This window comes from Scyliorhinus torazame, chromosome 12 (genome assembly GCF_047496885.1).
Source record: "Scyliorhinus torazame isolate Kashiwa2021f chromosome 12, sScyTor2.1, whole genome shotgun sequence".
In the NCBI taxonomy this organism is placed as follows: Eukaryota; Metazoa; Chordata; class Chondrichthyes; order Carcharhiniformes; family Scyliorhinidae; genus Scyliorhinus; species Scyliorhinus torazame.
This window is the reverse complement of record NC_092718.1, coordinates 227,849,997-227,866,261: the sequence shown is the minus strand read 5'-3', so window position 1 is coordinate 227,866,261 and position 16,265 is coordinate 227,849,997. Positions and strand designations below refer to the sequence as shown.

The 16,265-nt window shown below is 50.6% G+C and overlaps 1 protein-coding gene across 1 annotated transcript in view; it reads right to left on the bottom strand.

The window, feature by feature from the left end:
- adora2b (adenosine A2b receptor) overlaps nt 1–16,265 on the bottom strand; it is a 124,664-nt gene that overhangs the window by 107,232 nt on the left and 1,167 nt on the right. The gene's annotated exons all lie outside the window — the stretch shown is intronic.

The window sequence follows — 16,265 nt, the reverse complement described above, 5'->3', positions numbered from 1 at the left end:
GGGATCGAACCTGGGACCTCAGCGGCATGAGGCAGCAGCGCTAACCACTGAGCCACCGTGCTGCCCGCAAATCACTTTCAATCTGGACCCTCTCGTTTCTGTTCCTCACACCAGCTGAAACTGTTTCTCGTGCGTTAGTGCAGACTGTCCCGGGTCTGCTCGGGTCTGTCCCGGTACTGTCCCGGGTGTTAGTGCACACTGTCCCGGGTCTGTCCGGGTCTGTCCCGGTACTGTCCCGGGTGTTAGTGCAGACTGTCCCGGGTTTGCACTGAGTGCTGAATTTGGTGCATTTGAGTGCTATAGTGAGAGTTTGGTGACTGAGGGAGTTAGGTGAGGAGGGAGTAAGGTGCTCTTTTCATTTTGTTTCCTACATTTCCGCAAAGAGCGAGAAGGGAGCCAGGAGTTTACAGAGAGTGCAGCTGACTGGGAGCCGAGTCGGAGGGCGGACGTCCAGTTGGTCCACAGGACAGTTATATTCTGTAAGGTAAGAGGGGATGGAGGCTATGCCAGTTGCATGCTCCTCCTGTAGGATGTGGATGTAGACCGTGTTAGGGAACTGGAGCTGGAGCTGGATGAACTTCGGATCATCCGGGAGGCAGAGGGGGCGATAGAGAAGAGTTACAGGGAGGTAACCACACCCAAGGTACAGGACAAGAGTAGCTGGGTTACAGTCAGGGGGAAAAAAACAAACAGGCAGACAGTGCAGGGATCCCTTGTGGCTGTTCCCCTTCAAAACAAGTATACCGTTTTGGATGCTGTTGGGGGGGATGACCTACCGGGGGAAGGCCCTAGCGGCCAGGTCTCTGGCACTGAGTCTGGCTCTGGGGCTCAGAAGGGAAGGGGGGAGAATAGAAAAGCAATAGTTGTAGGAGATTCAATGGTTAGGGGAATAGATAGGAGATTCTGTGGTCGCGAGCGAGACTCCCGGAAGGTATGTTGCCTCCCGGGTGCCAGGGTCAGGGATGTCTCGGATCGTGTCTTCCGGATCCTTAAGGGGGAGGGGGAGCAGCCAGAAGTCGTGGTGCACATTAGTACCAACGACGTAGGTAGGAAAAGGGGTGTGGAGGTAATAAATGAGTTTAGGGGGTTAGGCTGGAAGTTGAAAGCCAGGACAGACATAGTTATCATCTCTGGTTTGTTACCGGGGCCACGTGATAGCGAGGCTAGGAATAGGGAGAGAGTGCAGTTGAACACGTGGCTGCAGGAATGGTGTCGGAGGGAGGGCTTCAGGTATTTGGATAATTGGAGCGCATTCTGGGGAAGGTGGGACCTGTACAAGCAGGACGGGTTGCATCTGAACCAGAGGGGCACCAATATCCTGGGAGGGAGGTGTTCTAGTACTCTTCGGGAGGGTTTAAACTAATTTGGCAGGGGAATGGGAACCGGATTTGTAGTCCAGCAACTAAGGTAGCCAATATTCAGGACGCCAAAGTGTGTAGTGAGGCAGTGGGGAAGGGAATACTGACAAAGGAGACTACTTGCAGGCATGGAGATGGGTTGAAATGTGTATACTTCAACGCAAGAAGCATCAGGAATAAGGTGGGTGAACTTAAGGCATGGATCGGTACTTGGGACTACGATGTGGTGGCCATCACGGAAACTTGGATAGAAGAGGGGCAGAAATGGTTGTTGGAGGTCCCTGGTTATAGATGTTTCAATAAGATTAGGGAGGGTGGTAAAAGAGGTGGGGGGGGGGGGTGGCATTGTTAATTAGAGATAGTATAACAGCTGCAGAAAAGCAGTTCGAGGAGTATCTGCCTACTGAGGTAGTATGGGTTGAAGTCAGAAATAGGAAAGGAGCAGTCACCTTGTTAGGAGTTTTCTATAGGCCCCCCAATAGTAGCAGAGATGTGGAGGAACAGATTGGGAAACAGATTTTGGAAAGGTGCAGAAGTCACAGGGTAGTAGTCATGGGTGACTTCAACTTCCCAAACATTGAGTGGAAACTCTTTAGATCAAATAGTTTGGATGGGGTGGTGTTTGGGCAGTGTGTCCAGGAAGCTTTTCTAACACAGTATGTAGATTGTCCGACCAGAGGGGAGGCCATATTGGATTTGGTACTTGGTAATGAACCAGGGCAAGTGATAGATTTGTTAGTGGGGGAGCATTTTGGAGATGGTGACCACAATTCTGTGACTTGCACTTTAGTAATGGAGAGGGATAGGTGCGTGCAACAGGGCAAGGTTTACAATTGGGGAAGGGTAAATACGATGTTGTCAGACAAGAATTGAAGTACATAAGTTGGGAACATAGGCTGTCAGGGAAGGACACAAGTGAAATGTGGAACTTGTCCAAGGAACAGGTACTACGTGTCCTTGATATGTATGTCCCTGCCAGGCAGGGAAGAGATGGTCGAGTGAGGGAACCATGGTTGACAAGAGAGGTTGAATGTCTTGTTAAGAGGAAGAAGGAGACTTATGTAAGGCTGAGGACACAAGGTTCAGGCAGGGCGCTGGAGGGATACAAGATAGCCAGGAGGGAACTGAAGAAAGGGATTAGGAGAGCTAAGAGAGGGCATGAACAATCTTTGGCGGGTAGGATCAAGGAAAACCCCAAGGCCTTTTACACATATATGAGAAATATGAGAATGACTAGAGCGAGGGTAGGTCCGATTAAGGACAGTAGCGGGAGATTGTGTATTGAGTCTGAAGAGATAGGAGAGGTCTTGAACGAGTACTTTTCTTCTGTATTTACAAATGAGAGGGGCGATATTGTTGGAGAGGACAGTGTGAAACAGACTGGTAAGCTCGAGGAAATACTTGTTAGGAAGGAAGATGTGTTGGGCAATTTGAAAAACTTCCCCCGGGCCTGACGGGATATATCCAAGGATTCTATGGGAAGCAAGAGATGAAATTGCAGAGCCGTTGGCAATGATCTTTTCGTCCTCACTGTCAACAGGGGTGGTACCAGGGGATTGGAGAGTGGCGAATGTCGTGCCCCTGTTCAAAAAAGGGACTATGGATAACCCTTGGAATTACAGGCCAGTCAGTCTTACTTCGGTGGTAGGCAAAGTAATGGAAAGGGTACTGAAGGATAGGATTTCTGAGCATCTGGAAAGACACTGCTTGATTAGGGATAGTCAGCACAGATTTGTGAGGGGTAGGTCTTGCCTTACAAGTCTTATTGAATTCTTTGAGGAGGTGACCAAGCATGTGGATGAAGGTAAAGCAGTGGATGTAGTGTACATGGATTTTAGTAAGGCATTTGATAAGGTTCTCCATGGTAGGCTTATGCAGAAAGTAAGGAGGCATGAGATAGTGGGAAATTTGGCTAGTTGGATAACGAACTGGCTAACCGATAGAAGTCAGAGAGTGGTGGTGGATGGCAAATATTCAGTTACCAGTGGCGTACCGCAGGGATCAGTTCTGGGTCCTCTGCAGTTTGTGATTTTCATTAATGACTTGGATGAGGGAGTTGAAGGGTGGGTCAGTAAATTTGCAGACGATACGAAGATTGGTGGAGTTGTGGATAGTGAGGAGGGCTGTTGTCGGCTGCAAAGAGACATAGATAGGATGCAGAGCTGGGCTGAGAAGTGGCAGATGGAGTTTAACCCTGAAAAGTGTGAGGTTGTCCATTTTGGAAGGACAAATATGAATGCGGAATACAGGGTTAACGGGTTAACGGTAGGGTTCTTGGCAATGTGGAGGAGCAGAGAGATCTTGGGGTCTATGTTCATACATCTTTGAAAGTTGCCACTCAAGTGGATAGAGCTGTGAAGAAGGCCTATGGTGTGCTCGCGTTCATTAACAGAGGGATTGAATTTAAGAGCCGTGAGGTGATGATGCAGCTGTACAAAACTTTGGTAAGGCCACATTTGGAGTACTGTATACAGTTCTGGTCGCCTCATTTTAGGAAGGATGTGGAAGCTTTGGAAAAGGTGCAAAGGAGATTTACCAGGATGTTGCCTGGAATGGAGAGTAGGTCTTACGAGGAAAGGTTGAGGGTGCGAGGCCTTTTCTCATTAGAACAGAGAAGGATGAGGGGCGACTTGATAGAGGTTTATAAGATGATCAGGGGAATAGATAGAGTAGACAGTCAGAGACTTTTCCCCCGAGTGGAACAAACCATTACAAGGGGACATAAATTTAAGGTGAATGGTGGAAGATATAGGGGGGATGTCAGAGGTAGGTTCTTTACCCAGAGAATAATGGGGGCATGGAATGCACTGCCTGTGGAAGTAGTTGAGTCGGAAACATTAGGGACCTTCAAGCAGCTATTGGATAGGTACATGGATTAAGGTAGAATGATATAGTGTAGATTAATTTGTTCTTAAGGGCAGCACGGTAGCATTGTGGATAGCACAATTACTTCACAGCTCCAGGGTCCCAGGTTCGATTCCGGCTTGGGTCACTGTCTGTGCGGAGTCTGCACATCCTCCCCGTGTCTGCGTGGGTTTCCTCCGGGTGCTCCGGTTTCCTCCCACAGTCCAAAGATGTGCAAGTTAGGTGGATTGGCCGTGATAAATTGCCCTTAGTGTCCAAAATTGCCCTTAGTGTTGGGTGGGGTTGCTGGGTTGTGGGGACAGGGTGGAGGTGTTGACCTTGGGTAGGGTGCTCTTTCCAGGAGCTGGTGCAGACTCGATGGGCTGGGTGGCCTCCTTCTGATATGTAAATTCTATGATAATCTATGATTAATCTAGGACAAAGGTTCGGCACAACATCGTGGGCTGAAGGGCCTGTTCTGTGCTGCATTTTTCTATGTTCTATGTTATATGTATCGGGTGTTAGTGCAGACTGTCCCGGTCGTCCCAGGTGTTAGTGCAGGCTGTTAAGTAATGGGTTAAGAGACATTGCAATTAGTTATCTCATTTATGTTAAGTATCCATTAATTGACACTGATGTAAAGGGGCTTCAGGTGGCCTCTGTGAGGTGGTGAGTTGTTAAGAGATTTGTGCAGAGGCTGTGGAAGGAAATAAATGGTGTTTGGTGAAAAGGAACAAGAACTTTAGACTCTTCATTTCACAGCAACTCAAACATCTAACAATGGTAGCAGAGGATGGTTGCTGTGCAAATGTGAAGGGTTGAAAGATACAACTTTTCCTGATCAAACCAAGGAGTGAGTGAGAAGGAAAAAAAAAAGATACATGGCTGAACCCAGGATAAAGGTGGCTGGATATGACTATCCTCCCTTATTTTCTGAAAGGGAATCGTACGACCAATGGAGAAGTGCAGTAGTTATGTGGACTAAGGTAACTGCTTTGAGAAAGAGAAAACAAGGTATGGCATTGGCTCTCTCTCTACCGTATGGCAGTAAAATCCGACACAGAGTGCTTTCTGAGCTGGAATTGGAAGAGTTAGACTCAGAAGAAGGTCTGGAGACTTTATTACATTATATGGATAAGATTTATAAGAAAGATGACTTGTTAAGTGCATATGAAGCATGGTCCGATTTTGATAAGTTCCGGAAAATGGAGGATATCTCCATGGAAGACTATGTAATGGAATTTGGCAGACTATATAAAAGGCTGCAGAAATACAACCTGGAATTTCCACAGTCTGTGTTGGCCTTTAAATTACTTGACTGTGCTAGAGTGAGCAATGTGGATAGGCTCCTGGTTTTGACAGAAGTTCAGTTTACTGATAAGGATACCTTATTTGAACAGATGACAAAAGCTTTACAAAAGTTTCTGGGGAAACATTCGATTCCGATGGCCCTGATGACCCAAATAGGTCAGCCTGCAATAAGGCAGAATATGGAAGATACACTACTAACAGGATGGTGAAATCGTATGGCTACGAACAGGGCTCAAGACTATAGACAGAGACCGAGACAAGGAAATTATGAAGACAGAAACCCAGTTAGAACCTACAATAGGAAGATGAACCCCAGAAATGCACGGGGCATGATAAATCGATGTTTTCGATGTGACTCTCAATACCATTATGCTTTCAACTGTCCAACTCGTTATGATAGAGTGTTTGAAGCGACACATGACACAGAAGAGTCAGAAGAGGAAAAAGATAGTGACCAGAAAGAAGGCATTGTCCTACTGACAAGCAGTTTTACGCCGGTAATGAGGGTGTTGGTTGCAGAATCCTTCAACTGTGCTGTATTGGACAGTGGCTGCACATCTACTGTGTGTGGAATTGACTGGTTAAAATGTTACCCGGACTCTTTGAATGCTGAAAATCGTAACAGGGTTAAGGTTTGGGGATGATAATACTCTGAAGTCACTGAAAAGAGTGGTGATCCCTTGCAATATTGCCGGAGTGAATCATTTCATTAGCACGGGTGTTGTATCAAGTGAGATACCTTTGCTTCTGAGCAGACCGTCGATGAAGAAAGCATACATGAATCTGGATATGGAACAGGATAAGGCAACAGTTTTTGAAAAGACTGTGGACTTACAATTTACACAGTCAGGACACTATTGTATTCCATTACTGACAAATAATTTTTCAAGTAGAGTAGTTAAGGATGTGTTAATGGCAGTTGAAAATGGGACTTTAGCTGATAAAAAGCTTGTGGTATTAAAACTGCATAGGCAATTTGCACATCCGTCTCCTCGGAGGCTGAAAAATTTATTAAAGGATGCAGGGGTAAGGGATGACGACTATACTAAACTGATAGAACAGGTTAGTGACTGCTGTGAAGTTTGTAGGAAGTACAGAAGGACACCAGCACGACCGATAGTAACCCTACCTTTGGCCAGGGATTTTAACGACATTGTGGCCATGGACCTTAAGATCTGGGATAAAGCAAATAATATATTTATTTTGCATTTTGTAGATTCAGCAACCAGATTTAGTCAATCAACGATTGTACGAAGTAAAGAAAAGAGAGTAATTCTGGATCAAATCGTGGAAAAATGGATAGGGACGGGAATGGGTCCACCGGCAAAATTCCTTACGGACAATGGGGGAGAATTTGCTAATGATGAGTTTAGGAATATGTGTGAAAACATGAATATCAGAGTTATGAATACGGCTGCAGAAAGCCCATTTAGTAATGGTGTCTGTGAAAGAAATCATGCTGTCATCGATGACATGCTTCGGAAAATTTTGGCAGATCGACCAAATTGCAGGCTAAATTCAGCTTTAGCATTGGCAGTACATGCAAAGAATTCATTGCAGATGGTTGGGGGCTATAGTCCTTATCAATTAGTGTTTGGTAGAAATCCTAAAATTCTGTCCATTTTGGATGACCAGCCTCCAGCTTGGGAGGGGACTACAATTAGCTCTGCTTTTGCTGAACATTTAAATGCATTACATAGCAGTAGAAAAGCTTTTTTGGAAGCAGAAGTCTTTGAAAGAATTCGCAGAGCTTTAAGACATAACGTACGGCCATCAGATGCCGTTTTTCAGCAAAGAGACATGGCATACTATAAGAGAGACAATTCTAATGAATGGAAAGGCCCAGGGAAGATCATAGGCATAGATGGCAAAACAATTATTTTGCAACATGGTAATCAAACTGTTAGGGCCCATTCATCAAGGATAATGGGTACAGATTACAAATTTTCAAATTTAGACAGAGCAGACAGACATGACGAGGAACCAGAGTCACCTGGTACACATGTGTTACAGAACTATGAGGACCAATTAACTGATATAGACAGGGTTTCTGTGGAGGAACACAACACTTCTGGTGAATTAAAACAGGCCATTTTTCCGAAAGGGCAACTGCCAAAGGTTGGTACAAAAGTGACATACTTGCCTGAAGGGTCTAGTCAATGGAAGGATGTAACTGTTATTAGTAGAGCAGGGAAGGCCACTGGAAAGTATAAACATTGGTTGAATGTACAGCATTCAGGGGAAGGAGTCAAGACAATGGATTGGGAAAACCAAGTTCAAAAATGGAGGGCACAGAATCGCACTGCCAGTTCAGATAGTACATCGGATAGTGAACAGGTCCGCAGGAAAAGGTCGAGAACTATTGAAAGGACATCCCACAGCAGAAGGGAAAGATCAAGCAGTAACAGTACAGAACGAGATACCAGGCGGGAGAGGGGACGTAGTTTGTCAAGGTCTCGGAACATGAGTAAGACTACGAATACTAATAGGAGTAGAAGCCCACATGCACGTGAGATTTTGGTGGCTTCAAATAAATTAGATGAAAAAGTTATTAAAGATGCTAAACAGCAAGAATTGCATAGTTGGAGTGAATTATGGGTATACACGGAAGTTGATGGGAAATGTTCAGAATGGAGTTCAGTTACAAGTGGCGTACCACAAGGATCTGTTCTGGGGCCGTTGCTGTTTGTCATTTTTATCAATGACCTACAGGAAGGCGCAGAAGGGTGGGTGAGTAAATTTGCAGACGACACTAAAGTCGGTGGTGTTGTCGACAGTGTGGAAGGATGTAGCAGGTTACAGAGGGACATAGATAAGCTGCAGAGCTGGGCTGAGAGGTGGCAAATGGAGTTTAATGTAGAGAAGTGTGAGGTGATTCACTTTGGAAGGAATAACAGGAATGCGGAATATTTGGCTAATGGTAAAGTTCTTGGAAGTGTGGATGAGCAGAGGGATCTAGGTGTCCATGTACATAGATCCCTGAAAGTTGCCACCCAGGTTGATAGAGTTGTGAAGAAGGCCTATGGAGTGTTGGCCTTTATTGGTAGAGGGATTGAGTTCCGGAGTCAGGAGGTCATGTTGCAGCTGTACAGAACTCTGGTTCGGCCGCATTTGGAGTATTGCGTACAGTTCTGGTCACCGCATTATAGGAAGGACGTGGAAGCTTTGGAGCGGGTACAGAGGAGATTTACCAGGATGTTGCCTGGTATGGAGGGAAAATCTTATGAGGAAAGGCTGATGGACTTGAGGTTGTTTTCGTTGGAAAGAAGAAGGTTAAGAGGAGACTTAATAGAGGCATACAAAATGATCAGGCGGTTAGATAGGGTGGACAGTGAGAGCCTTCTCCCGCGGATGGAAATGGCTGGCACGAGGGGACATAGCTTTAAACTGAGGGGTAATAGATATAGGACAGAGGTCAGAGGTAGGTTCTTTACGCAAAGAGTAGTGAGGCCGTGGAATGCCCTACCTGCTACAGTAGTGAACTCGCCAACATTGAGGGCATTTAAAAGTTTATTGGATAAGCATATGGATGATAATGGCATAGTGTAGGTTAGATGGCTTTTGTTTCGGTGCAACATCGTGGGCCGAAGGGCCTGTACTGCACTGTATCGTTCTATGTTCTATGTACCGGATAGGGGACAAAGAGCTCTAGCCCACAGATGGATTTGCACGGAAAAGGTTCTTCCGGATGGAACTTATAAGGCAAAGGCCAGGCTCGTGGCAAAGGGATTTGAAGAAAACTTAGAAGATCAGGATTTAAGGGTAGATTCACCTACAGCAGGAAAGGTTATTTTAAAAATCTTCTTGGCTCTATTAGCCACAAAGGCATGGGAATGCAAATCTATAGATATAAAAGCTGCCTTTTTGCAGGGGCATCAGCTTCAGAGAGACATTTTTCTCCGTCCTCCTAAAGAAGCAGCTAACACAGAAGGGGTACTCTGGAAGTTGAACAAATGTGTATATGGATTAAATGATGCATCTAGAGTCTGGTATTTTTCGGTAAGGTCAGTTTTGTTAAAGTTAGGCTGTTGCCAGTTGAAAGCAGATCCTGCAATGTTTTCCTGGCACTATAAAGGAAATCTTTCTGACATTTTTATGATGCATGTCGATGATTTTTGTGGGGAGGGACTAGTGATTTTGAAGCTATTGTAATCTCTGGTTTGAGGAAAGAATTCAGGGTTGGAAGTCAGGCTTCCGGTGCATTTAAATATATTGGACTGGAAATTGGACAGACTAAGTTAGGGGCAACATTACGTCAGCAATCTTATTTGGAAAGCATCAGCCCAATAGCAATTAGTCGTGGCCGAGTTTCACAAAAAGACGCAATGGTTTCAAAGATAGAAAAAGAGCAACTGCGAAGTTTAATTGGGCAACTGAACTGGTTAGGTCGACAGACTAGACAGGACGTGAGCTTTGATGTCTTAGAGTTGAGTACAAAAATGAATGATCCCAAAGTGGAAGACATAATAAGAGCAAATAAAGCGTTGGCCAAACTAAAAATGCAGGAGTGTGTTTTGAAGTACACGGTTTTAGGTGACCTTAAGCACTTGAAACTCATAGTTTATAGTGATGTGTCCTACGCAAATCTATGTGATGGGGTTTCAAGCGCAGGATAGTTTATAATTTTCCTTTTTGGGAACAATGGTAAATGTTGCCCACTTGTGTGGGAAACAAAGAAAATAAGGAGAGTGGTAAAAAGCACTTTGGCTGCTGAGACTTTAAGCCTTGTAGAGGTGGTAGATATGGCTTTTTTTATAAGTATGATATTGACAGAAATTTTGTGATTAGGGGATTTGGGTAATATACCTATTGACTGTCACATTGACAATAAATCCCTGTGGGAAAATGTGCACTCTACAAAAAGTGTCAATGAAAAGAGGTTACGGATAGACATCGCAAGTTTGAAGCAGATGTTGGACAGAGGGGAAATAACAAAAATTAAATGGGTCGACAGGAGCTATCAACTGTCAGACTGTTTTACAAAAAGAGGGGCGAGTTCACAGAAACTTTTGGATATTGTTAATGAAGGGCGCTTGTTTCTGTGACTGTTTTTTTTTTCTTTCTCGTCCAAACAAAAAAAAAAGAAAACGGGGGAGGACATCACGTGTGTGTTTTTGAGTTTCTTGAAATTTTGTTTTCACCTAATTATTTTTTTTCCCCAAGGAAGGGGAGACTGTTAATGGGTTAAGAGACATTGCAATTAGTTGTCTCATTTATGTTAAGTATCCATTAATTGACACTGATATGTAAAGGGGCTTCAGGTGGCCTCTGGGAGGTGGTGTGTTTTGTAAGAGTTTTGTGCAGAGGCTGTGGAAGTGAAATAAATGGTGTTTGGTGAAAAGGAACAAGAACTTTAGACTCTTCATTTCACAGCAACTAAACCGTCTAACACAGACTGTTCCGGGTCTGTCCCGGATGTGAGTGCAGACTGTCCTGGGTCTGTCCCGGGTGTTAGTGCAGACTGTTCCGCGTCTGTCCCGGGTGTTAGTGCAGACTGTCCCGGGTCTGTCCCGGGCGTCCCGGGTGTTAGTGCAGACTGTCCCGGGTGTTAGTGCAGACTGTCCCGGGTCTGTCCCGGGTTTTAGTGCAGACTGTCCCGGGTCTGTCCCGGGTGTTAGTGCGAACTGTTCCGGGTCGGTCCCGGGTGTTAGTGCAGACTGTCCCGGGTCTGTCCCGGGTGTTAGTGCAGACTGTTCCGGGTCTGTCCCGGGTGTTAGTGCAGACTGTCCCGGGTCTGTCCCGGGTGTTAGTGCAGACTGTCCCGGGTCTGTCCCGGGTGTTAGTGCAGACTGTCCCGGGTCTGTCCCGGGTGTTAGTGCAGACTGTCCCGGGTCTGTCCCGGGTGTTAGTGCAGACTGTCCTGGGTGTGTCCCGGGTGTTAGTGCAGACTGTCCAGGGTCTGTCCCGGGTGTTAGTGCAGACTGTCCCGGGTCTGTCCCGGGTGTTAGTGCAGACTGTTCCGGGTCTGTCCCGGGTGTTAGTGCAGACTGTCCCGGGTCTGTCCCGGGTGTTAGTGCAGACTGTCCCGGGTCTGTCCCGGGTGTTAGTGCAGACTGTCCTGGGTGTGTCCCGGGTGTTAGTGCAGACTGTCCCGGGTCTGTCCCGGGTGTTAGTGCAGACTGTCCCGGGTCTGTCCCGGGTGTTAGTGCAGACTGTCCTGGGTGTGTCCCGGGTGTTAGTGCAGACTGTCCCGGGTCTGTCCCGGGTGTTAGTGCAGACTGTTCCGGGTCTGTCCCGGGTGTTAGTGCAGACTGTCCCGGGTCTGTCCCGGGTGTTAGTGCAGACTGTCCTGGGTGTGTCCCGGGTGTTAGTGCAGACTGTCCCGGGTCTGTCCCGGGTGTTAGTGCAGACTGTTCCGGGTCTGTCCCGGGTGTTAGTGCAGACTGTCCCGGGTCTGTCCCGGGTGTTAGTGCAGACTGTCCCGGGTCTGTCCCAGGTGTTAGTGCAGACTGTCCCGGGTCTGTCCCAGATGTTAGTGCAGACTGTCCCGGGTCTGTCCCGGGTGTTAGTGCAGACTGTTCCGGGTCTGTCCCGGGTCTTAGTGCAGACTGTCCCGGGTCTGTCCCGGGTGTTAGTGCAGACTGTCCCGGGTCTATCCCGGGTGTTAGTGCAGACTGTTCCGGGTCTGTCCCGGGTGTTAGTGCAGACTGTCCCGGTCGTCCCGGGTGTTAGTGCAGACTGTCCCGGGTCTGTCCCGGGTGTTAGTGCAGACTGTCCCGGGTCTGTCCCGGGTGTGAGTGCAGACTGTCCCGGGTGTTAGTGCAGACTGTCCCGGGTCTGTCCCGGGTGTTAGTGCAGACTGTCCCGGGTCTGTCCCGGGTGTTAGTGCAGACTGTCCCGGGTCTGTCCCGGGTGTTAGTGCAGACTGTCCCGGGTCTGTCCCAGATGTTAGTGCAGACTGTCCCGGGTCTGTCCCGGGTCTTAGTGCAGACTGTCCCGGGTCTGTCCCGGGTGTTAGTGCAGACTGTTCCGGGTCTGTCCCGGGTCTTAGTGCAGACTGTCCCGGGTCTGTCCCGGGTGTTAGTGCAGACTGTCCCGGGTCTGTCCCGGGTGTTAGTGCAGACTGTCCCGGGTCTGTCCCGGGTGTTAGTGCAGACTGTCCCGGGTCTGTCCCGGGTGTTAGTGCAGACTGTTCCGGGTCTGTCCCGGGTGTTAGTGCAGACTGTCCCGGGTCTGTCCCGGGTGTTAGTGCAGACTGTCCCGGGTCTTAGTGCAGACTGTCCCGGGTTTGTCCCGGGTGTTAGTGCAGACTGACCCGGGTCTGTCCCGGGTGTTAGTGCAGACAGTCCTGGGTGTGTCCCGGGTGTTAGTGCAGACTGTCCCGGGTCTGTCCCGGGTGTTAGTGCAGACTGTCCCGGGTCTGTCCCGGGTGTTAGTGCAGACTGTCCCGGGTCTGTCCCGGGTGTTAGTGCAGACTGTCCCGGGTCTGTCCCGGGTGTTAGTGCAGACTGTCCCGGGTCTGTCCCGGGTGTTAGTGCAGACTGTCCCGGGTCTGTCCCGGGTCTTAGTGCAGACTGTCCCGGGTCTGTCCCGGGTGTGAGTGCAGACTGACCCGGGTCTGTCCCGAGTGTTAGTGCAGACTGTCCCGGGTCTGTCCCGGGTGTTAGTGCAGACTGACCCGGGTCTGTCCCGGGTGTTAGTGCAGACTGTCCCGGGTCTGTCCCGGGTGTTAGTGCAGACTGTCCCGGGTCTGTCCCGGGTGTTAGTGCAGACTGTCCCGGGTCTGTCCCGGGTGTGAGTGCAGACTGACCCGGGTCTGTCCCGGGTGTTAGTGCAGACTGTCCCGGGTGTTAGTGCAGACTGTTCCGGGTCTGTCCCGGGTGTTAGTGCAGACTGTCCCGGGTCTGTCCCGGGTGTTAGTGCAGACTGTCCCGGGTCTGTCCCGGGTGTTAGTGCAGACTGTCCCGGGTCTGTCCCAGGTGTTAGTGCAGACTGTTCCGGGTCTGTCCCGGGTGTTAGTGCAGACTGTCCCGGGTCTGTCCCGGGTGTTAGTGCAGACTGTCCCGGGTCTGTCCCGGGTGTTAGTGCAGACTGTCCCGGGTGTTAGTGCAGACTGTTCCGGGTCTGTCCCGGGTGTTAGTGCAGACTGTCCCGGGTCTGTCCCGGGCGTCCCGGGTGTTAGTGCAGACTGTCCCGGGTGTTAGTGCAGACTGTCCCGGGTCTGTCCCGGGTTTTAGTGCAGACTGTCCCGGGTCTGTCCCGGGTGTTAGTGCGAACTGTTCCGGGTCGGTCCCGGGTGTTAGTGCAGACTGTCCCGGGTCTGTCCCGGGTGTTAGTGCAGACTGTTCCGGGTCTGTCCCGGGTGTTAGTGCAGACTGTCCCGGGTCTGTCCCGGGTGTTAGTGCAGACTGTCCCGGGTCTGTCCCGGGTGTTAGTGCAGACTGTCCCGGGTCTGTCCCGGGTGTTAGTGCAGACTGTCCCGGGTCTGTCCCGGGTGTTAGTGCAGACTGTCCTGGGTGTGTCCCGGGTGTTAGTGCAGACTGTCCAGGGTCTGTCCCGGGTGTTAGTGCAGACTGTCCCGGGTCTGTCCCGGGTGTTAGTGCAGACTGTTCCGGGTCTGTCCCGGGTGTTAGTGCAGACTGTCCCGGGTCTGTCCCGGGTGTTAGTGCAGACTGTCCCGGGTCTGTCCCGGGTGTTAGTGCAGACTGTCCTGGGTGTGTCCCGGGTGTTAGTGCAGACTGTCCCGGGTCTGTCCCGGGTGTTAGTGCAGACTGTCCCGGGTCTGTCCCGGGTGTTAGTGCAGACTGTCCTGGGTGTGTCCCGGGTGTTAGTGCAGACTGTCCCGGGTCTGTCCCGGGTGTTAGTGCAGACTGTTCCGGGTCTGTCCCGGGTGTTAGTGCAGACTGTCCCGGGTCTGTCCCGGGTGTTAGTGCAGACTGTCCTGGGTGTGTCCCGGGTGTTAGTGCAGACTGTCCCGGGTCTGTCCCGGGTGTTAGTGCAGACTGTTCCGGGTCTGTCCCGGGTGTTAGTGCAGACTGTCCCGGGTCTGTCCCGGGTGTTAGTGCAGACTGTCCCGGGTCTGTCCCAGGTGTTAGTGCAGACTGTCCCGGGTCTGTCCCAGATGTTAGTGCAGACTGTCCCGGGTCTGTCCCGGGTGTTAGTGCAGACTGTTCCGGGTCTGTCCCGGGTCTTAGTGCAGACTGTCCCGGGTCTGTCCCGGGTGTTAGTGCAGACTGTCCCGGGTCTGTCCCGGGTGTTAGTGCAGACTGTTCCGGGTCTGTCCCGGGTGTTAGTGCAGACTGTCCCGGTCGTCCCGGGTGTTAGTGCAGACTGTCCCGGGTCTGTCCCGGGTGTTAGTGCAGACTGTCCCGGGTCTGTCCCGGGTGTGAGTGCGGACTGTCCCGGGTGTTAGTGCAGACTGTCCCGGGTCTGTCCCGGGTGTTAGTGCAGACTGTCCCGGGTCTGTCCCGGGTGTTAGTGCAGACTGTCCCGGGTCTGTCCCGGGTGTTAGTGCAGACTGTCCCGGGTCTGTCCCAGATGTTAGTGCAGACTGTCCCGGGTCTGTCCCGGGTCTTAGTGCAGACTGTCCCGGGTCTGTCCCGGGTGTTAGTGCAGACTGTTCCGGGTCTGTCCCGGGTCTTAGTGCAGACTGTCCCGGGTCTGTCCCGGGTGTTAGTGCAGACTGTCCCGGGTCTGTCCCGGGTGTTAGTGCAGACTGTCCCGGGTCTGTCCCGGGTGTTAGTGCAGACTGTCCCGGGTCTGTCCCGGGTGTTAGTGCAGACTGTTCCGGGTCTGTCCCGGGTGTTAGTGCAGACTGTCCCGGGTGTTAGTGCAGACTGTCCCGGGTCTTAGTGCAGACTGTCCCGGGTTTGTCCCGGGTGTTAGTGCAGACTGACCCGGGTCTGTCCCGGGTGTTAGTGCAGACAGTCCTGGGTGTGTCCCGGGTGTTAGTGCAGACTGTCCCGGGTCTGTCCCGGGTGTTAGTGCAGACTGTCCCGGGTCTGTCCCGGGTGTTAGTGCAGACTGTCCCGGGTCTGTCCCGGGTGTTAGTGCAGACTGTCCCGGGTCTGTCCCGGGTGTTAGTGCAGACTGTCCCGGGTCTGTCCCGGGTGTTAGTGCAGACTGTCCCGGGTCTGTCCCGGGTCTTAGTGCAGACTGTCCCGGGTCTGTCCCGGGTGTGAGTGCAGACTGACCCGGGTCTGTCCCGAGTGTTAGTGCAGACTGTCCCGGGTCTGTCCCGGGTGTTAGTGCAGACTGACCCGGGTCTGTCCCGGGTGTTAGTGCAGACTGTCCCGGGTCTGTCCCGGGTGTTAGTGCAGACTGTCCCGGGTCTGTCCCGGGTGTTAGTGCAGACTGTCCCGGGTCTGTCCCGGGTGTGAGTGCAGACTGACCCGGGTCTGTCCCGGGTGTTAGTGCAGACTGTCCCGGGTGTTAGTGCAGACTGTTCCGGGTCTGTCCCGGGTGTTAGTGCAGACTGTCCCGGGTCTGTCCCGGGTGTTAGTGCAGACTGTCCCGGGTCTGTCCCGGGTGTTAGTGCAGACTGTCCCGGGTCTGTCCCAGGTGTTAGTGCAGACTGTTCCGGGTCTGTCCCGGGTGTTAGTGCAGACTGTCCCGGGTCTGTCCCGGGTGTTAGTGCAGACTGTCCCGGGTCTGTCCCGGGTGTTAGTGCAGACTGTCCCGGGTGTTAGTGCAGACTGTTCCGGGTCTGTCCCGGGTGTTAGTGCAGACTGTCCCGGGTCTGTCCCGGGTGTTAGTGCAGACTGTCCCGGGTCTGTCCCGGGTGTTAGTGCAGACTGCCCCGGGTCTGTCCCG